This window comes from Cyprinus carpio, chromosome B23, assembly GCF_018340385.1.
Source record: "Cyprinus carpio isolate SPL01 chromosome B23, ASM1834038v1, whole genome shotgun sequence".
Lineage (NCBI taxonomy): Eukaryota > Metazoa > Chordata > Actinopteri > Cypriniformes > Cyprinidae > Cyprinus > Cyprinus carpio.
This window is the reverse complement of record NC_056619.1, coordinates 4,152,714-4,175,975: the sequence shown is the minus strand read 5'-3', so window position 1 is coordinate 4,175,975 and position 23,262 is coordinate 4,152,714. Positions and strand designations below refer to the sequence as shown.

The window sequence follows — 23,262 nt, the reverse complement described above, 5'->3', positions numbered from 1 at the left end:
AGGTTGATTTTAGTAGTGGTTTCCGGGCTCTCAATGGATGTCGATCCCAGGGTGGCAGTTCTGACAAATGAACAGGCAGTCAAGGCAATTTTGGATGCAGAAATTACTGTACTGTTTGATTCCCCCTGAGCTCCAGTTGATGATAGGTTGTTGTTTAGCCATCCAAGGGCGTCCCAGGACAACGTCGACGGCAGATTCCTCCAGCACCAGCAACGATAGGGTCTCCTCATGTAGACAGCCAATGCGAAGGGTTAATTCTGGAGTTTTCCACTGCACCAGTCCGTTGTCCAGTGGTTTTCCTTGAATTGTGGTTATCTGATAGTGTGTGGGATTTCCTTGTCGAAGAGGATTTTTACTGGGAAAGACCGATTGGCATAAATTAACAGAGCATCATGATATCAAGGGTTGTTTGGATAGTACTCACCGTTGGACGTGGAGGACAGACTGGGCACGTTTGGATGTGATGATCATTTCCTCCAAAATACAAGCATAACTTCTGTTGTATGCGACGTTGGCGTTCAGTGGTGGATAGATGGTACTGATCTGTTTGCATGGCTTCTGGTGCTGGAGACTCGTTGGAGGGTGATATGTCAGAAGCGGAGACCGCAAATAAATGTTGTGAGATGTGTTGGGCCTTAAGCATAAAACTCTCCAGTTCCACTGAGTCCTCATAAATCACCATCTGCTGCCAAAGTTTGGGGTTTAATCTGCACCAGTACCAAACACGTCTTTAAAATGGGCTATGAAAGAGTCAAGGGATCGAATTACCGGACTTTGAGCATCATTGAGATTAAGCCCATTGACGAGTTCTTCCCGACAGCAGAGAGATGAAGGATATCTTCGCGCAGTCTCCGGAGAACTCATGGGGAAGCATCTCAAAATACAATTGACAATCCAATATTAATCTGGTACATTCTGACACCTCACCCGAATATACTGCTGGTTTGGCCATGGGACAGGCAGAGGCAGGTGAAGTGACTGATGGTTGGAGTGCCATGCGAATCATCGTAATGAGTTCAGTGACTGGATCTGGTTCAGAAGGTCTCCTGGTTTCCGTAATGTTTCTCTTTAAGGGCTGGTCTTCTGTCACAGTGTGCCAAAGAAGAGGACTAGGAGAGATGCAGGTAACATAAACGTCACTTTATTTAAGTAAACACAAACTCATAACAACAGAAGTATCTTCGTTAAAGCAACTGAGATGAATGTTGCAGAGAGTGCATGAGAACAGTCTTAACTGAAGCCCTCATTTCCAGTTCACAGGCCAATGAGCACAGGTTAGTAACAGTCTTTAGCGGAGCCGAAGAGAAGGACATGGAAGGAGTAACCTTGAGGCCAGCCGATGAGCCAGAGTGGTGAGTGTGCTTTTATAGTGCTCTGATAATGAGACAGGTGCAGGTGCTCAGTATTCTGGTGACTGAGGGCGTGGCTGCGTGATTGTTTCTGTGACTGTGGATGGTGTCTCTGTAGTCCCTTTCACACTGCGATTCCGGAAAATACACAGGTAATGTGTCTCGGCAATTGTTCACTGGTCGCTAGATTTTGCACTTTCACACTGCCAGTGATTACCCGGAATATGTGCGTGCGTTCACACACAACCCATAAAGGTCCTGTGAAGACATGTGATATCGGAAACGCTAGGCACGTTAACTTTCACTTAAGCTGGCAAACGATCTCAGCTTCAGCGCAGATTAGTGAGGAACTAACTGATCTCTGCTTCGTTACAGTTTGCACATATTTGTTTCATCGTGAAGTTTGGTCTGCCTTCAAAACACGCTAAAAGAGTCGCGCGAGAACGTGCGTCATCACTATGACACGGCTTTAGTTCTGGCTTTTTTTCACACAGCGCTCGTTCCGGGACTGAACCCGGCAATGTTACTAGGTCCCCAACCCGGGATCAATCCTGGAATCAATCCCGGGACGTGTTTGCGTTCACACAGAAGGCAACCCGGCAATGTTCTGTCAATTTTCCGGGTCCAACGTGCAGTGTGAAAAAAACTTTTTGTTTTTAAATCCCTGCATGGTATAGCCCCTTCATACACTGATCTTATTCATGTTCAAGAGACAAAGAGATCATTACAATCTAATGGACAAAATCTCCTACATGTTCCTCGATCAAAATTAAAGTTCAGAGTTGACTGTGCATTTGCGGTAGCTGCCCCGAGGCTTTGGAACAGTTTGCCAGTGTCTTTGCGACAATTATCATCTCTGAATGAATTTAAGGAGCAGTTAAAAACATTTTTTTTTTTTTTACATTAGCTTTTGATCAGAGATGAGTGCTGAGGTATTGTCACTGTTCTTACCCTTCTGGGTCTGTCTTGTATGTTGTGCATTGATGTTATTTCATGGGTAATATATATTTTTAAAATTAGTGTTATTATTATTCTATTTATTATTCTTTTAATTGAACTTAATGTTTTTTTTTGATGTTATTTTTTTGGTAATATATATTTTTAAATTTATTTTTATTACTTTACCTAAACTCATTACTTCAGACTTATGTGCCCTCTAGAAGCTTGTGTTCTGCAAGTGAATGTCGCTTGGTTGTGCCATCCAAAGAAGCACAAAGTCACTTTTACAGACTTTTAAATGAAAGGTCCCCTCCTGGTGGAATGACCTGCCCAACTCAATCCGAGCAGCTGAGTCCTTAGCCATCTTCAAGAATCGACTTTAAAACACTTCTCTTCCATTTTTAGTTGACCCTCTAACTTTAGCACTCACTATTCTAATTCTATTTAAAAAAAAAAAAAATCTAACTACCTTTTTAATGTTTTTGTATTCTATCTATTTTCTTTTATTTATTATACAATTATAAAAAAAGACCTCTATCACCCGCGGCGGTATTACCCATTTTGGTTGTTTACCACCTTTTTTATTTATTATATTATTTAAAAGCCCTTGCTACGTACAGTATACTGTGTTTAAGCTAACTGAGACTTGTTATAGCACTTGTATATCATTGCTCTTTTGTTGTTTTTGATTGCTTCCATTGTCCTCATTTGTAAGTCACTTTGGATAAAAGCATCTGCTAAATGACTAAATGTAAATGAACAATGTAAATTTTGTTTTTTATTATTTTATTTAATTAATTTATTTTATTTTAGTTGGTTTAATTTATTTGTTGGTGTTTGATTATTTTTTTGTGTTGTTTGTGTTGTTTATTTTGTTGTGTTAATACTATAGTAATATAAACAAGTTACTTTACCCAATACTGTAGTTGTAAGTTTTCTACAACTATAGGGTATATAATACCACAATACACAACAGTTTACTGTAGTAAAAACTAAAGCATACTACAGTGTTTATTACAGTTTATCAGTACACTACTACGGTTTGCTTTAGCGTTTAACAACAATGTGTTGTAGATACAGTATAATACACATTACTAGCCTATAGTATGGTTCAAAAATTTGTTTTTTATACAGTATAATACACATTACTAGCCTATAGTATGGTTCAAAATTAACTATAAATTACTATAGTATTTTTTTGTTTGTTTGTTTGTTTGACAAAATTTACTGGTATCACTTATAATCCTTATTTGTTCCCCATAACGGAGGGAATACCAAAACACACACACACACACAAACACACACACACACACACACACACACACACACACACACACAAACACACACACACACTTCGGTATCATCGATAGAGGTTTAACAACACAGTGTAAAGTTTGCATAATACTGTGGATTGACAGCAGTTGGAGAGTGTAATTATGAATCGTGTTTTTTTCCAAACGCAAGCAGCGCATGCGCAGTAGCGGCACAGTCAGACTTGGCCCTTCGACTGTCACAGCTTTTAAAACACCGGCAGCTTCAGTATTTCCAGCTTACACCTTCATCATCATCCTCACATTCTTCATCTTCAGAGGCTCAGCATGAGTGGAGATCATGCACACAAACAGCACCAGGTACCACTTTCTAGCATGTTCTCTATATCGAACCATTCTCGCAGGACATATCTGCAGATATTTGCAATAAAAATGCTCCGTGATTGCAGTAAACTTGACAAACGAAAAGTTAAGATTGCACGTAAAAGGACAATGCAATGGCCCAACCCCAACTTTATGCGTGAATATCTTCTGATTGTATGCGTTTGTGTTATTGACATGTACCCTACTATCTTTAAATGCTGTATAAATGTGTGTTTCAGATGCAGTCTGGGTCTGAGGACTACAGTAAGTGTTTTTTACAGAAGAGAAGAGCTGCAGCGCACATTACAGTTAAATACAGTGAGATGAAGCAGAGATGTCTATTGTTCAGAAACAGCGCTGTGCAATCACACTTAACCCCTGAGATACCTCACACCGAGATCACATCCGTGTAGAGAAGCAGCTCGATTAGAGGAACACGACAGTCATGGTGTCGGGTTCGAAGACTAACGGGATGAATTTGGGAGCTGAAAGCGTGAGGACCTCGTCTCTGTGCCATCTTCTTTTCTCTGAACATAAGCAGCATTTCTGTGAGAGACAGCAGCTATAATAACATTATTATGCAGCACTGTCACTGTGTTCCCACCAAAATAGCAGCATTTCTGTGAGAGACAGCAGCTATAATAACATTATAGTTACCTCAGCTGGTAATGTAAAATCATAATATGAGAGAATCTTTGCTATATTTCTGTGAGCAACAACTGTGTTCACTCACTCACTATGGTGTTTGGCTAAAACTATGGTTAGTAACATTAACAAAAAAGTACTGTCATGTAGTATACCTAGCATATTTCCTGGGATTTACCATGGTAATACCACGGTTTGGGTTATATGAATATGGTAATCATTCAGTATAAAGGTGGACACAAAATGACAGGTTATAAAATGCAGTCTTGTAGTTCAGTTCTACTGAACTCTTCTAAAAAGCTCTACTGTACGCTGATATTACGCTCTACACTCCTTCAAACTGACTGAGAACTTGTGTATTGTGGTGTACAGTGATGCTTTTTAAGCCTATATACCCTGCCCCTTTAAATCGTGGAATAAAAAGCACTTTTTTGTTGTTTCTTTTTTGTTTAGTTGACCTATTTGTCACTTTGAGTTCTGGTTTAATTTCAAGCCTGTTAGATTAGCCAAAGTCGAGTTAGGACTGATGTTAAACAATGATTAGACAGGAAGTTACATTATTTGAGCTGTTTCTAGTAACTATTTGGAAAGGATGCTTAATTTTAACCAAAATTTTGAGTTTTGTTATTTTTAGAATGTTTTACTTCATGAAAGGTATAAACTTGATAAAAGTTTTGGCACTTGCTATGTGAACACACACACACACACACACACACGAAAAATTAAATTAAATTAAAGAAATAAATAATGGACATGATTTGAAAAGGTTAAATGGTTCTGAAAAAAAATCATGTTCATTAAATGGATTAAAACTACTGTATAAATATAATTTGGTATCAAGAATTAAATAAAAAATACCGTTAACAGTTAAGGGACCAATCCCCCTATTAACTATAACTAGTTGCTTATTAGCATGCCTATTATTAACATATTGGTGGTTTATTAGTACTTATAAAGCACATATTCTGTATGAGCATATTCTACATTCCTAACTCTACCCAATACATAAACTTAACAACTACCGCACTAACTATTAATAAGCAGCACATTAGGAGTTTATTGAGGGAAAAGTCATAGTTAATGGTTTGTCAATAGCGAGAATTGGACCTTAAAATAAAGTGTGACCAAAATATCAAACTAAAATACATTGAAATAAAAGGCCTCCACACAAGGAGCACTAGAGGGTTAAGTAAATGTAAGAGATTAATCTTTAGATCTGTACATATAATTGGGTGTAATTCTGATAAGATGGGTTTTTATGAGCTGGCAGTCAAACCCCATGCAGTCATTGGACTTGCTTCACGATCTAGTGCACTGCCAAAGCGTCACCTTTTACGTGTTTCATGGTGGTCTTACATTTCTCAGGTGCTCTTAAATGATGTGCACTGCCAAAGCGTCTCACGTGAAGAACTTGAATGAGAACAGCACATTGTGTTTTGCACATGCCAGATCAACTGCAGTAACCTTTTAACTCTCTGTGATGCATTCACTAAGAAATAATGTGGTGGTGTTTTTTTTTTCGCCAATCATGTGTGTAACTGTAAATAAAACATAAATTAATTAAAGTGTCCAAAATCTTAATAACAGTAATGGGTGCACTTACTCAATATATGCTATCATAAGCTATGATTACCATATTCATATACTATGGTGTTTACGTGGAGCAACAGAGAACAGTGCCTTTCTGGTACTTTATTGCTAGTTAAGAATTGCAACAAAAATCCTATAATCGAGAGTTATAATCATGTACGTAGTGTTGAAAAGTTATTATGCAGTGCGGCTTAAGCACAAAGAAAAGCAGTTACATGAAAAAGTGATTGCGTATCACTGACATTTGAGGGGTGTAAGAGGGTTATCCTGTCCAGTTGCGTTTACTAATGGTTATATTAAAGGTTCACCCAAAAAATGAAAATTCGCTGAAAATATATTTACCCATGCCATCCAAAATGTACGCATTGCATCCGTACTCAGCAATGGATGCTCTGCAGTGAATGGGTGCCGTCAGAATGAGAGTCCAAACACGCTGATAAAAATAATCCACACCTCTCCAGTCCATCATTAATGTCTTGAAAGTGTCTTGATTTGTAAAAAACAAATGAATCTTGTTTTGAACTGTTCTGGACTTTTTGTATTCGATTGTGCATATTTCTCTCATGATTCACACAAGATGGACTTTTTTCACTGGAGAAAGCAATCTATTTCAGCTAGAACCACAGTTTGAAGTTGTAATCTTAATGATGGAGTTTCTCTTTACAAACACACAGCTTTCCTTACTCGTGGATTATTGTGATGTTTTTATCAGCTGTTCACTCTCATTCTTTGGCACCCATTCACTGCAGAGGATGACAATGATGCAAAACATTTGAAGAAACAAACTCGTCTAAATCTGTGCCCTGAGGGTTCAATTTTTTTTTACAAATTTTTATTTGTAGGCAAACTTTTCCTTTAATTCAAATGAACTATTATGAATTTCATTGAGATTTATGGCATCTCTGAATCTAAACTGTCTGTTTTCTCGCTGGTCCTTAATGTATATGGTTTTTGGCTCAGACTCACACACAACACAAGGACAAACATAAAGACGAGAACACAAACCACAAAAGAGCACAAAAGACAAGCAGCAAGAGAAACTCGAAGAACGGCAGCAGGTGATTCTTTTTATGACTTCTGTTATTTTGACAATTTCTTTCAAGGTTTGTGATCATTACTCCTCGTACGCTTTGGCGATTGATCTGAGTTTGCAGTCCTGCCCGTCCATCATCAGAGATTCATTATCTAGTGCCTTTAAGGAGAAACTCATCTGTTTTTCATTTGTTTTACAGTGAAAACAGAAGCTCTTCTGAGAAGAAGCATCGAGAGAAAGAAAAAGAGCGGCTTAAGCACAAAGAAAAGCAAAAAGAAGAAAAGGTTGATTTGTGCCGTACTAGACAGTTACAAAACATAATGAATGAAATAATGTGTCTGTTTGAAAACTCTTGATGTGTTTATGAATCTTGTTTTGGGTGTGTTTTTGTATTCTTGTGAAGTTTCATAGTTCTGATGGCAAATATCAAGATAAAGAGAACGGCTTTGTAAGGTAAGACAAGCGATGTTCCTCATGTATAAGTCACAGTGTTTTGATTTGCATATTGGAAAATATCAAATTGTCTGTTATTTTATATATGTACCAAGATAAACATTTCAGGTTTTTCACTTTGTAATGTGGTGTAATTAAAAAAAAAATCTTTAAAATGATGTGCCAGGTTTTTCACTTTGTAATGTTGTGTAATTAAAAACATGAGAAGCCTCTCAAGAGAGAGCGGGATGAAGACGAGTATGTGCAATACGGATCAGTTCCCATCATCCTCAGCGCATGCACTCGTCTGCTAAACCCATAATATTTCTGTTTGTAAAGCAGGCATTAACACAAACCCAAAAAGGTAAAAGTGGACAACGAGAAGAAAGTGAAGAAACGTAAGCAGGAGGACAGTGATTATGAGGAGAGGGAGGTATGCATCGCTCTTTCTTCTGAACTGTTTACTCCTTCACTTTGGCGTTGGACTGTTACTCATGTCAGATCTGACCCGCCCAGGAAAAGAAACCAAAGAAGAGGACCAAAGAGGTAAAGAAAGACTCCACTGGAGGGAAGAAGAAAGCCAAAAACGAGCCGCAGGAGAAGTGGAAATGGTGAGACATACAGTAATTGAGACAAACTTGTACTTTAAAAAAGTAAAATGTTTCTCTCTTCTTTTCTATCTGCAATGTCTGTCTGTGTCTTCCTCTGTTTCTCAGGTGGGAAGAGGAGAAATACACAGATGGCTCCAAATGGAGGTTTCTGGAGCACAAAGGGCCTGTGTTCCCCCTCCGTATGAACCCCTGCCAGACCGTATCAGGTTTTATTATGATGGTGAGGAGCGTTGACCTTTGACCCCGCCACCTGTCCGCTATCATATTCTGCTCAAAAACACTACACAATACTGTCCTAAAATCATTCCAGATTGACCAATAATGATTTTTCTTACAACCAATACAATAACTTTAAGTTAATTTGCCTGTAAAAAGTGCTGTTCCTGTTTGTGTGTGTGTGTGTGTGTGTGATTTTCTCCAAATGTCTTTATACCCTACACTGTTAACTATTTTCTTGTATTTTTACAGTACAGTACTGGCAGCACGGTTGCCAGCAAGTTACTGTATTATGTTTTACAGTAATTATACTGTAATTCAATTTACAGTACACAAGGCCAGTACTGTAATTTTACAAAACAGTATTTTACTGTATTTTTACAGAATTTTCTCATTTTAGTCTGCTTCTGCTGTAATTAATAATACGGTAGTGTACTGTAATATCTATATTGATTCATTACTGCTAAATATTACCATAATTTTCAAAATAATTACTAATAATGTTAATATTATAATTATAATATGTAGTTATTACAGTATATAAATATATAGGAAGTAATATTATAATTATACTTCAGAATACCTGTGCAAATCAAAAGACAACTCAAACAATGTTCTTGTCAAAAATGTTTTATTAAAAAATTAAACTGTTAAAACCATTTCATTTAAAACCATTGCATGTTCAGTGCATCAGCAGTTTACAGGTATTAATGGCTTTTTAAAGGATTAGTTGACCCAAAAATGTAAATTCTGGCATCATTTACTCGGCCTCATGTTGTTCCAAGCCTGTTTGAATTTCTTCCTTCTGTTAAACACAAAAGAAGATATTTAAGAGATGTTAGTAACCAGTGACTGTTGCACACATGATTTAAACACAATACAAAAGCGAAATGCAGAAAGAAATTCACTTGCCTCTGAACAAGCTCTAAAGTACAAGCAGCAGACTCCTGGTACTCGATGTTGAAAAGTAGTAGCTTGCAAACAGCACTGCAAAGGTGGTTATAAATTTGTCACTGCTGTCCAGTGTCAAGAGAACGTTTCCCTCAATGGATAGCATCCACCTGTATGCTGTCATAATTGAATGTCCTGAAAATGAAAGAACAAAATGTTAATTACCTACAATGTTTTATTTCAAAAACATCATTATCAACAAAGTCCATAAATTAATCAACTCCATTCTTAAATGGTGCAATTTACACATGACTGTTTGTACACATTCATCGAGTATATGTATGTGCAGTGAATAAAATGTTGTCTGTGAATAAAAAAACTTATGTTGATACAGCTGTGTGTGTGAGAGTGAGTGTTTGTGTGTAAGAGTGAGTGTGTATGAGTATGTTTCTGTGTACAGTATGTGTGAGTGGGTGTATGACTATATGTGTGTTTATATTAGTAAGTTTGTGTGTATGTGAATATGTGAGTGAGAGGGTGTATGCGTGTGAATGTGTATGTGTGAGTGTATATGAATGTGTAGCTGTACAACCATCTGTTAGTATGTACAGTATATGTACGTGTTTGCATGTGTGAGTGAGATGGTGTATGAGTGAGTGAATATAAGTGTGTATGTGTGAGTGTCTGTGAGAATGTGTATAAGTATGTATATGTGTCAGTGTGTTTATATGAATATATGTATGAGTGTATGTGAGTGTATATGAGTGTAGCTGTACAAACATCTGTGAGTGTGAATACTGTTTGATTATATTTGTGAGTATGTGTAAGTAAGTGGGTGTATGATGGTGAATATGAGCTTGTACGTGTGAGTGTTTATGAGAGTGAGAGTGTTTATGAGTATGCATATGTGTGAGTGTTTGTATGAGTATGTATGTGAATGTGTGAGTGTGTGTGTGAATGAGCATGTATGTGTGAGTGTCTGTGAGAGTGTGTGAGTAGGTATATGTGTGTGTGTGTGTTTGTATGTGTGTATCTTTGAGAGTGTCTGAGTTTGTGTGAGTGAGTGTACAAAGTGCATGAGTATGTATGTTAGTGTGTTCCTGTGTGTATATATATTAGTGTGTGTGTATGTGTGTGTGTGTGTGTGTGTGTACATAAATAATAAACTGTAGTGAAAAACCACATACTTACCAAGAATAATGAGCCTGGGTGTGTCTGGTATCACCTGCTGTGCCTCAATGTCTGCCTGGGTTGCCGTGACCTAAACATATTAAAACAACATGAATCAAAGTACAGAATATGAAGTAGCTACTATACATAAAACATGAGTATAAGGAGTACAACTTGTCAAATATTGTCAGTGATATTTTTCTCTCTTAAAATACTTTTCCACTGCATATTTATTATTTGAATGAGAAGATTCTGCTTCTAAAAATTCTAACATGTTTTTTTTTTGTTGGCATGCATGTTTTTTTTGTTGTTGTTTTTTGACTAATAGATCATTATTAACTCTGATGAAGGTCATTTATACCTTTATTCATATTTTTTATTAAATATTATTTGTCATTGCAATCACAACGCTACAGCACTGGGTCTTCCGCCTAAATCAAATGCAATCTATTGAAGCCCAAATAACCTATTTATGTTGCAAATGAAAGATAAGTATTTTTAAGCCTTGTTTTGACGAATTTTTTTGTTTTTCAACAACTTATTCAAATTGGTATTGACCGCGACGCGCTGCAGCCGTCATCTCTATTATAATACTCTAATTTCTTGGTGACAGGCTCGGATCGAACATTATGGAAAGGATCCCTACAGAGACATATTAGTTATTATATGATCCTACCAGACTCCATTGGCAAATGCAGTAATTTTACCTCACAGGCCATCGTAAAACACACTAACGATACATTCAAATTCGACAGACACAAAATAAAACTCACATTAACCATCTTGATTTGTCTTTTCATCGTTTCAACAATCACTAGGTCTTGTTTTGGTCGAAATAAATCAGGTGTAATTCACCGAGTTAGATTAAATTGACGGGACAAGCAGGGAAACATCGGGTAACGCTAACATTAGACGAGTTAACTCTGTAACGGTGTTTTTGCAACGCTCGCCGGCTAAACGTCCACTGTCATTTCAAACTAAAAGATATGTTCACTATAGGGTAAAATCCTAAAACCTAATTATAAAATTTAAAATGAACTTACCAAACTTCCAGATCTCCACCGAGAAGAGAATATCCGCGAGTGAGCTGCTGCAGTTGTGTTGTGACGTCGTCTGTCAGGTCACGCGCTGTTTACAGCAATTCTGTATTATTGCCTGGCATATTACAGCCAAGTTACAGCTTGGTTACAGCAACACTAAAATATTCTGTAAAATGTTCCCGCTCAAACCATATTACCCAGAATGCAATGCAAATTACAGTATATTGCTGTAATATAAAAATGCAGTATTGTACTGTAGGTTTTTACAGTAATGTGCTGCTAAATTTACAGCGACATTTAACAGCTATCATCGATACACAATACTATCGTCTATCGGCACAATACCTTGAAGTTCCTTGTCTATCTGTTTATCAATTCAATTCAATTCAAAATTGCTTTATTGGCATGACTGTAAATGATACAGTATTGCCAAAGCTTAGTATACATGTACAAGAAGATAAAAAATAATAATATAATAACAATAATAATAATTAAATGAACATCACAGTAATAGAATGGAATATAATAACATCTTAGAAATATGAAACTGTAACAAATTATAATGTGTGAACATGTGAAACACACATACATACTAAGGATCACTGTGGTGGACAGGAGGGTAACACACTGAGGTCACACACACACAAAGTGCAGACAGACTTTAGCTGTTTCGGCGGGACACGTCAACTGTCGCGTCCGGTGTAGACACGGTGTAATAAAGGCAGGAATCTCTGTGTGTGTGTCTGTCTGTTTGCATTTGTATGATGTCGAGAAGCGTTCATCCAATCGACTTAAGGCGTGGTGGGTGTGTTGCTGCGGACCCAAGGGAGTGCAGTGTCGCGTTTTGATGCAATATGGTTTTTAAACTTTTAATAAACTACAGAACAGCGTGAGCCGTAAGCAACATGCCACACGCGGTGCAGGGCTTATGCTCCAGTAACAGACACTGCACTAGTGTTACAAAACACACAGTTCTGTTAAGAGCAATACTTTTACTCAATTACAGTAACACGAGTAGCCTAAATGTAATTCGTTACTTTCCACCTCTGCTTTTAATATAGACAAAATATTATTTGGGTGGGCATTTTTATCATGTGTAAAATTACTGATTAACATGGCGGATAAATGCAGCTCGTTTTTTACACCAAAAATATACTTTAGGCTATACTGTTCTGTACTCAGGTGATCTTTCAAACTTAATGTGCTGTTGTAGTTTCAAATTGCATATTTGGCACACTGCGTTTGTCTTGTCCTCACTTTATTTAAAGTGCTCCCATACAGATGAGGTCTTCAGCATTTTTGTCTTCTTTTTCAGATGAACTGAATCATGATGTTCATTCATGGGCGAGTCATACTCAAGTGCGAATGAGAACCGTTTTGCGGGGGATGCCAGGTGTTGGAGAGAGAGAGAGAAAAAAAGAATATTTGAATCTCAAAATTGAAAATCGAATGCCAACCCACCAAACGAATATTCGAATAGTCGAATATTCTGGTCCAGCCCTAGAAATAATGGTAGAAATATAATATTATACAAACATTAACAAACAGTTTGTAAATATTGCTGAATTATCTCATCATGTTTAGCTGTTTACATGTTACCTCAGCTCGCATTCAAATGCCGTGCAGCTCAGCTTCTGTGAACGGTAAATCCCGTCTTCTTCAATTTGATTGGCTAAAACATTTTGACACTCTAATTAATAGTGTTTGACTCAGGTGGGCCATGCGGGCCACTCGTCTGGGCCAACGGAGGGACAGGCCCCTTGAAAAAGAAGTACACTTTTAAAAGGAGTTAATTTACATTGCATGAAAATGTATTATAGTTTAAATTCAAATTTAATTTATTTAATTTTGACACACTTAAATAGGACTTTAAGAATATCTTTAAATGACATTTTGCAGTTACTTCGACACATTTGAATTTGATTTTGTTGATTTTTTTTAATTTTTTTTTGTATTAAAACTTTAAGTATTATATGTATTTGTAGTTATATTTGTGATGATGAAGCTGCAGTTAGTTCACCCAAAAATTCTGTCATTAACTACTCACCCTCATGTCATTTCAAACCCGTAAGATCTTCAGAACACAATTTAAAGGGGTCATATGATGTTTTTTTTAAAGATCATTATTTTGTGTATTTGGTGTGACAGAATATGTTGACATGCTTTAATGTTCAAAAAACACATTATTTTTCAAATACTGTACATTATTGTAGGTCCTCTATGCCCCGCCTCTCTCAAACATGTAGTTTTCTAAAGAGTCCCTCCTTCTGACAAGCGCAGTCTGCTCTGATTGGCCAACTGACCCAGTGCATTGTGATTGGCTGAACACTGCAAGCACTCGTCGGAAATGTAACGCCCCTTTCCCTAATCGCGAGCTTCATCTTTCAAAATAAGTGTAAAGACAGTTAATAATGTCCTTAGTTTTACCATCTGTTCAAGCCCGAAAGGGGAACAGAATGGTGACAGACACAGTGATGAAGCTCGTATGTGTTTGCAGTACACAAGCCACGGACGGTTAAGACAGCTGACTCTACTATGTGACCCCGTCTCTCTCTCTCTCTCTCTCTCTCTCTCTCTCTCTCTCTCTCTCACACACACACACACACACACACACACACACACACACACACACAATGCGCAAAACTCTGCATTTGCACAGTCAATAGCAAATACTTTAATAACAAAACATACTAACAGTAGCTGATTCAGAAGCGCCAGATTGTCGTAGCAAAGTCTGAATCACCTCCTCTCCTAGGTTCATGAAACGCTCATCCACGGTGCTTTGTTGTTCTGTTGTAAGTAATCTTAAAGATTCCTAAATGCATCTATTTTCGGAAGACCAAATAAAGTGCTTTTGCTTTCTCCTAGATACACACAGCATCTCTCTGACATGTTGCTTCAACACTAACTGTGGTTACTGAAACCACACTTTCTTTCTTTGCGTGAACATTTGGGCGGCATTACGCAAATATTTCCACATAGTGACGTAGTGATGTGGGGGCGTGTTAGAACAAGCCGTTTTAGAAGGGCATGACAGAGTCTTAACTTTTATAAAGAATATCTCTTTGGATTTGAGACTTTAGTCTTTGCAACTTCAGGGATCTTATCTATGCACAATCAGCTTGTAACACTCCAAAGAGAAAGGAAAACTTGAAATCGCATCATATGACCCCTTTAAGATATTTTCGATGTAATCTGAGAGCTGTCTGACCCTGCATAGACAGCAATGCAACTGAAATGTTCCCAAGTCCAGAAACATAGCGAGGAGATCGTTAAATGACCCCTTTAAGATATTTTCAAGTGCCATTTTTTGTGTGCGAAAGGAGAATATCTCAGCTGCGTCACGCCGATACGCTGTTTCCATTCAGATCAAATCACAACAAAACAGATCCGGCGTGATGCAGCTGACACAGAACAGCATACGTCCAGCGCTAGCTGAGATATTCTCCATAATGGCACCAGGGTGTTGCGGAGGAGACAAATTGTTGAATAAAGTCATTATTTTTTTCTTTTGCGCACAAAAAGTATTCTCGTACCTTTGTATTATTGCGGATGAGCCACTGATGTCACATGGATTATTTTACAGATCTCCTTGCTACTTTTCTGGACTTGGGAAGATTTCAGTTGTGTTGCTGTCTATGCAGGGTCAGACAGCTTTCAGATCACATCGAAAATATCTTAATTTGTGTTCCGAAGATGAACGGAGGTCTTACGGGTTTGAAACGACATGAGGGTGAGTCATTAATGACAGAATTTTCATTTTTGGGTGAACTATCCCTTTAAGTGGCATTTTATGTCATTAATATTGCAGTATGTGCAAGTACAGATTTGAAGTACACTACAAGTGCACATACAATGCAATTAAGCACACTTCTTTCTCACAAGTGTTAGTTTAGTGGTTAGTAATCCGAGCACTTGACCTGAGGCAGCCCATATATTTAGCTGGCCATTGTTGTTGTTGTTGCTCACCGCTCATAGAGGAGTTGTTTATCCTGAGAGCGTGTCAGAGGGCCGCTTCCTGTGTGTGTTGTGGCCGGCCTGATCCTGTTTTGCTTTGGCAGATGTGTCATGCTCAGACTGATATTATCTTTCATACAGATCTTCAACAGAAGGAATGTCAGTTTTCCACATTAGATTTCACTGTCAAGTTAAAACAAATCCTTTTATCAACAAGCAGTAAAACTGTAAAGTATATTTTGAATATGATGGTCCTCTATTGTTTGTTGTCCTCAGAGATTCGGTTCGCCTCCAGGCACTAGGTGGAAGGAAGTTCGTCATGATAATAAAGTCACGTGGCTGGTGTCGTGGACGGAGAACATCCAGGGCTCCATCAAATACATCATGCTCAACCCCAGCTCCAGAATCAAGGTCAGAAACGGCCTACACTAAGGCCCAATCCCATTTCTATTTTACACCCCTTCCCCTTGTCCCTTCAAACAGAGTGTTAAGGGGTAGGGATGAAGAAATTCCCCTAAATTGGGACACCACTACTATACCGTTACACAACATCGTCTAGCTCCTACAATACACACACCTATACTAGTGTGCTGGTGTGAATTAGAGCCTTACCGTTCTATATTAATGCACTGCTTCCTGAACTTTCCATAGACTTCTATTACTTTTATCCTAGTAGTCGATTAATTGATTAACAATCCTATGACATTGACAATGACAATTTGAAAATGGCTTTGACTGGCATATAAAATGCAAACAATGGACTTCTGACAAAAATTCTAAGTTGTGAACTGTTGAGTTGATTTTGAATCAGCTGATTGAAATGAGTTGTTGATTTTTGCGTGTGTCTCAGGGAGAGAAGGACTGGCAGAAGTACGAGACGGCGCGGCGGCTGAAGAAGAGTGTGGCGCGCATCCGAGCGCAGTACCGCGAGGACTGGAGGAGTAAAGAGATGAGGATCAGACAGAGAGCCGTCGCTCTGTACTTCATCGACAAGGTCTCTTCATCAAACAGGCCACTTTAGATCAGCTGTTAAGGCTTGTTCACACCAGGACGAATATCGCACGCTATTTTCGCCGATGTTTTAACACCTCATGATTAAACAAAGGGTGCCAATGTGAGTGTGCACACCGACGCGCAAAACGCGAGGTGTAGAAGCGCCATTTTTTAAATAACGCCTAGGGCTCGTTCTTTTGGTTTGACGTGCCGCGTTAAAACTGGCCGACCAATGAGATTGCCACTTTTGTTCACGTGCCTGGAGCTGCTGAAGTTACAGTAAAGCACGACTTGGTGGCGCTAAAGCACAAAACAGTCTTTCCGAGCACACTTGATACCTAACGACGAAGAGGAAGTAAGTAGACCAAGAAGATGCATCGAGGCAAGATGAATGTTGAGCTGCTGATCTCATTGGTGTCTGAACACAAAGGGCTTAATGACAAACGCGACAGAGACTATAAAAACCTTGATAAGAGAGAGTTGTTATGGAGAGGAATTGCAGATCAAATAGGATTCAATGTGTTTTTCATTAAGCACCATCTAATGTCAGGGAGTAAACTTGCACGTTCACTCGGCTCATCGCCAGCGAAAATCGCTTGGGTATGAACACAAAAGACCCATCAAAAAACATCGGCGATAAGCATGCACGATAATCGTCCCGGTGTGTACGAGGCTTTACATTCACTACATTTGCTTTCTGGGAGCAAATAAGTCAAATTGGTCTAATCTTGTGCTAAATTGAACTTTCAGTAGTGAAGTAAGATATTGGTCATAATCTACACTTTTTTATTAAGTATTTGGTCATATTTTAGGTTGGGGAACACTATTTACCTTTAACTAGTTGTTTATTATCATGCATATTACCAGCATATTGGCTGTTTATAAAGCACATATTAATGCCTTATACTGCATGACCATATTTTAGATTCCTTACTATACCTAAACTTAACAACTACTTTATTAACTATTAATAAGCACCAAACTAGGAGTTTATTGAGGGAAAACTCTTAATAGTGAATATGTGTTTCCTAATGTAAAGTTTTTCATATAATAACATATATCAGTGATCCTTGACTGAATGTGCTTCAGGGCCCAGATTTTAATTGGACCACAAAAAATACAATTATTGCAAAATTATTGGTAAACAAAAATATACTAAATCAAACATTTATTTCACATGAATAAATGTATTAAAATGATTTATTCCATGGTCTGTCTGAATACTGGATTCTGATTGGCTGGCAGGTATGCAGTAAAACCGTTTAATGGACAGGTAGTTCCAAGTCAGTTTAATCACCGTTTTATATTAATGCGCTGCTTTAATTGATGTTAATGCGCTGCTTTAATTGATGCACAAAGGCACACACACATCACTGACAGGTAGTTCCAACACACACACACACACACACACACACACACACACACACAGAGTCAGAGATCGCAGATTGAGCTGCGCACACACATAAACTCGTCAAGGCTTCCCAACGATTTTTATTAATAAAATAGCCAAGATACAAGATCGCAATATTATATTCCTCAACAACGAGGTGGTAAAATCGCTGGAATGCTAGAGCTAACGAACCATAACAGATGAAAATAATGGTCATTTTTACCCTTCCAGTCAAATATTTTGCTGCAAAGAGCAATACTAGTTTTAACTTGTCTATAACTTGGCAAATGACCATGAAAAAAGCAGGATAATCAACGGCTTGCCGTGCATTAAAGGATTTTAAATGCACGATGTGGAGGCCATGAAGACGTGGAGACCCTTGGAATCAAACAGGTGTTTTTGCTCTGATTTCTATGTGATTTTAAATGAGTGTTCATTAGGATGGCCCGAGTTGTGTAGCTCTTGACTCTGTATTGCACTGAAAGCTCTTGATGTGTGTTTGTGTTTGCGTGTAGTTGGCTCTGAGGGCTGGGAATGAGAAGGACGAGGGGGAGACGGCAGATACGGTGGGCTGCTGCTCTCTGCGCGTGGAGCACATCAGACTGCACCCTCAGATGGACGGACAGGACTACGTGGTGGAGCTGGACTTCCCTGGAAAAGACTCCATCCGTTACTACAACAAAGTCCCCGTGCAGAAAAGAGTGAGACAATCTAAATATAAACAGCATACTGGTGATATTTAAAGGGATAGTTCACCAAAAAATTAAAATTCTGTCATTAATTACTCAGTCTCATGTCGTTCCAAACCCGTAAGACCTTAGTTCATCTTCAGAACACAAATTAAGATATTTTTGATGAAATCCGGGAGCTTTCTGATCATCCATAGAAAGCAAGCATCCTTACATGATCAAGGCGATTAATGACAGAATTGTAATTTTTGGGTAGTTTTTGGGCTATTTTGGATGAGGTGGAGGGAGATTTAAGATGTTCTTCAATATTCATTACTAATAAATATATATGGTTTTTGTTGTGTTAGGTATTTAAAAACCTTCAGTTGTTCCTTGAAAACAAGCAGGGGAAAGATGATCTGTTTGACCGACTCAGTGTAAGACCTTCATACTACGTTTCACCATGAACATCCTCCTTCCTAGTGTGCATCTCGTTCCTGTTAAGTGAAATGATAATCCGAAAAAAATCTATTTTTAAATGCAGCAGTTTATTTGAGACAAAATCCCCCCAAAAAAGGAAAAGTTTGCATACGGTCAGGTCCGGACTAAGTTTTTGTGCTTTATACACCACTACAATGGATTTGAAATAAAACAATCAAGATTAAAGTGCAAACTTTTAGCTTTATTTAAATAGGTTCCACAAAAATATGTAATTTACCATTTAGGAGTTACAGCCATTTTAAGCAAAGTACCTCCATTTTCAGGGGGTCAATAGTATTTGGACAGTTAAAGAAGAGTAATTGACCAGGTGTTGTCCATTCCCTCGTTACTTCAAGACAAATTAAGAAGATAAAAGATCCGGGCCCTCATTTATCAACAGTGTGTATGCTTTTTTTTAAGCTCATTTAGTATGATGTAGTGAGAATATTGAGCTCATACTGAAGGTGGAAAAAAGCCTTCAGTTTTATTCAGACCCAAATTAAGTAAAATGATGCAATTTGGTGAAGATGCTGATATGTATATTGGACACAAAGTAAGGTGAAACTCTGACAGCTTGTAATGTAAGAAGTGTGGGAGTGAGATTAGTATTAAGGAGTGAGGTTTTTATTATATATTTCCAGTTTTAAATTCTTATTTTTATTTTATTTAATTGATAGTTTGATGATCACCGCTCTGTAGCAATAAGTAATGCAATGCAATATGAGGACTGAGGGATGATCATATTTGATACTCATATTTGAACACGATTCCTTAAAAAGCAAGTATGTATAATCAAGTTAACCTAAGCTGCTTCATTCCAGTAAATGTTTTTCTTGTAAGAATAACTTTTATATTATCAGTAATATTTCATTTATAAAAAAAATCAATATAAAAGAAAAGACATGTGAACCACAACATTTACAATTATACTAAAAAGGCTTTTCTTGCTAAAAATGTATAAATTATCAATCAGACGACAGAAGGCATGAAGTAGATTGTATGCAAGTTTTTTAACAAAGTTTTGATCATTTAGAGGCTTTAGAATTTGCATATCAAATATAGTACCTTTAATGTGATGCGCACTGTCTGCTCTGTTCTTTAGACATCAGTTCTGAATAAACATCTCCAGGAGTTGATGGATGGGTTGACGGTTGAACGCATCCATTACCCTCCAGCAGCAGCTCTAAGAACTGACCAGCCGTGAGTCTGTGTCTCCTCTGGTCTATGTCTGTGTGCTTGATGATTATTTGCTGATACACAAACAACTTAGCATTTGGCATTTTGTTTTAAAATTCTTTAAATGACTTAAAACCCCCTTCATCCTGATTGTTACAGCTGATGATAACATCCCTGAGAAGATCCTCTCATATAACAGAGCGAACCGCGCTGTGGCTGTTCTCTGCATCCACCAGAGGGCCCCACCAAAAACCTTTGAGAAATCCATGCACAATTAACAGACCAAGGTACAAGTGATTAAAATCACCATCAGTAATTTGAATTCTGGACTTTTGGCTGTCATCAATAAACATAAACCTTGTGTATCGGTATTGTAGATAGATAAGAAAAAGAAACAGCTCTCTGCTGCCAAGAAGGAACTTAAAGCAGCCAAAGCCGAAGCCAAGATGCATCGCGATGAGAGGAGTAAAAAGTAACCAGTCTTTTGTTTGAATCTTTTGTTTTCATTTTCAGAAAAACTGGAAACTGATCCAATATGTATTAACGCAGGTAGTAAAAAGGAGATCCTCTGTTATATCAGAGCCATACGTGTTTTCTCTGATAAATGTGTGTGTTTGTTGTGTTGAGGGGGGTTGAGACGAAGAAGAAGGCAGTGCAGAGGATATCTGAAGAGCTGATGAAGCTGGAGGTTCAGGCCACAGATCGTGAGGAGAATAAACAGATTGCATTAGGCACATCTAAACTCAACTACCTGGACCCGCGAATCTCAGTCACCTGGTAAGAGGTATCTGTGTGTTCACACTGACTTTGGCAAGTTGGATTTCATTCTAGTAGTCTAACCTTTACTGTAGAAGTAGTGCAAAAAGTACTAGCATGGAAGTTTGCAAATATCCCTTCAAAGTAAAGAGGGGGAAAACATGCAGGCGGGAATAGTGGGCTCTGGCGGTTTTCCTCTTGTATGTAATGTCCGTGGGTGGGAATAGTTTAGGCCCCGAGTGTGTACTGTCATCAGCCCACCTCTTTGCTTATTTTTGGAAATACTCCATACTATGACACAATTGCCCTTTCACCAGTTTCTAAATGCGAGGACACTTTGTTTTGGGAAAGCGTGGAAGAATATCCCTTTGACCTTTACCCATGCTAAGCGTGTGTTTGTGAAAGACGCTTTCTCCAGCCTTGACATCTTGTTTACTACTTTCTTCCCTTCACAGGTGCAAAAAATGGGGAGTTCCCATTGAGAAGATCTACAACAAAACACAGCGAGAAAAGTTCGCCTGGGCTATCGACATGACAGATGAAGACTTTGAGTTTTAAAACTTTTATTTTATTGTGATGAATTGTTTATCAAGAAGATTTAACACAAGGTAATATAAAAAATATAGAGCAAGACAGTAGTTTCTCTCAAATGAGGGTCTACATGATTTCAGTGGTTATCTGTTTAACCCATACTGCATTTTGGAAAACAGAAGAGGGCCTGATACTGAGCCTTGCTGAACACCATGTCTTTATTCAAGAAAGGATGCAAATAGTTAGTATCCTTTGGTTTTAGCCTTCAGATTTATTGATGAATTGCAACCCCTGATAACCTTAATGAAAGAAATGTTAAATGAGAAATTGTGTATAAAATTGAGTTTAAGAAAAAAGTTTTTAGCTGACATATAAAGAAAAGCAATCAGAGGCACCAATGTCATGATGAGGCATTGCAACAAAATGTGAATATAGTCTTTTTTTTTGTTGTTTTAATGTTTCTATCAGGAATTAATCTTTCATTTTTAATGTGTGCAAAGAAATTTGTTTTACCAAAAGAATATTATTTTAAATATAGCCATTATTAATGTATATCCTGTTTAGCATAATCCGGTGTTTTTTTTTTTTTTAATGAAGTTTAATTTCTGAGAACTTGCTGTGGTATAACAGTTTCTCATGAAAGGAAATGATTAATGTTGCACAGCACTAGTTACCAGTATATATGAAAGCTTGTTTATTCCAGTTGGTCAATCATTAATCTATGAATCCATAAATGAAGAAGTCCATCATATGCACTGTGAATAGAAAAATATGTTTCTGACCACTGTGATGTATTAATAGAAATCTATTAGGTAATGCATTTTTTAATTTGAAGTCTTGTAAGGTTCTGCTTACAGTTTTTAAAAGCATATCAATGAAAAGCAACTAATATAACATTTTTTTTATTCTTTTTTCAAAGATTTTTATAGCTTTTTTTTTTTTTTACAAATTTTTAAAAGTTAAGAAAAAAATTTTATTTTAGAGAATATTTTTTTATAAATATAGGGGAAGGCCTTTTCTGTAGGACCGTTTTTTTTTTTGTATATTTTAAATGGCTATAAATTACACTGAAGTCATATGGTACCGGGTTAAAGCTCAGACATTGTTGTAAATGTTATATGCAAGATTAATAACACAATTAAACAACCGCATTTTTCTGTAATTTATTGGGCAGTATAACAATGTTAGCTTCAATGTCGACTTTGCTATGCATAAGTGTAGTAGGACATTATCAGGTTACACAGTCCTTTTGTGAAGGTTATGTATTCAGTGTAATTATTGACAGTTTTAACTACATTAACTCTTAGTGTAAGCCAAGTTTAGTTTAAGATTGGTTTTAAGTCTGTTGATTTATATAGGCATAGTTTACAGTAATTTAATGACAGAGAAATGTATATGTAATTTAAATGATATTGGGTCTTAAATGCGGGAAACTGAAGTGAATGAAAATAGAATGCTTGGTACTTGTATGAAACAATATTTGGTAAAAAAAAAAAAAAAAAACCTGCCCTACGTAGCAAAGGGACAGATTTACACATTCCTGAAGAAATATGGAAAACCTTCATCTGACGAGGGTTTTCCTTGTTAAAGCATTTGTTTATTAACATTATATGCCTAGAATAAAGGTTCTAAGGTCGTACCCACATCCTCTGTGTCTTGTGCTTTGAACGTGTGAATGTGACGTGAAGGCAGCGATCTGCACCTGCGGCTTTGGTTTATAACCTCTTCCTATGAGGGCATTGTGCAATCGCATGCATGTCT

General features: G+C 37.5%; 1 pseudogene; it reads left to right on the top strand.

Annotated features, from left to right (window-relative positions):
* The first annotated feature begins 950 nt into the window (after positions 1–950).
* Positions 951–22,338, top strand: LOC109071885 (annotated as a pseudogene).
* The last annotated feature ends 924 nt before the right edge of the window (positions 22,339–23,262 follow it).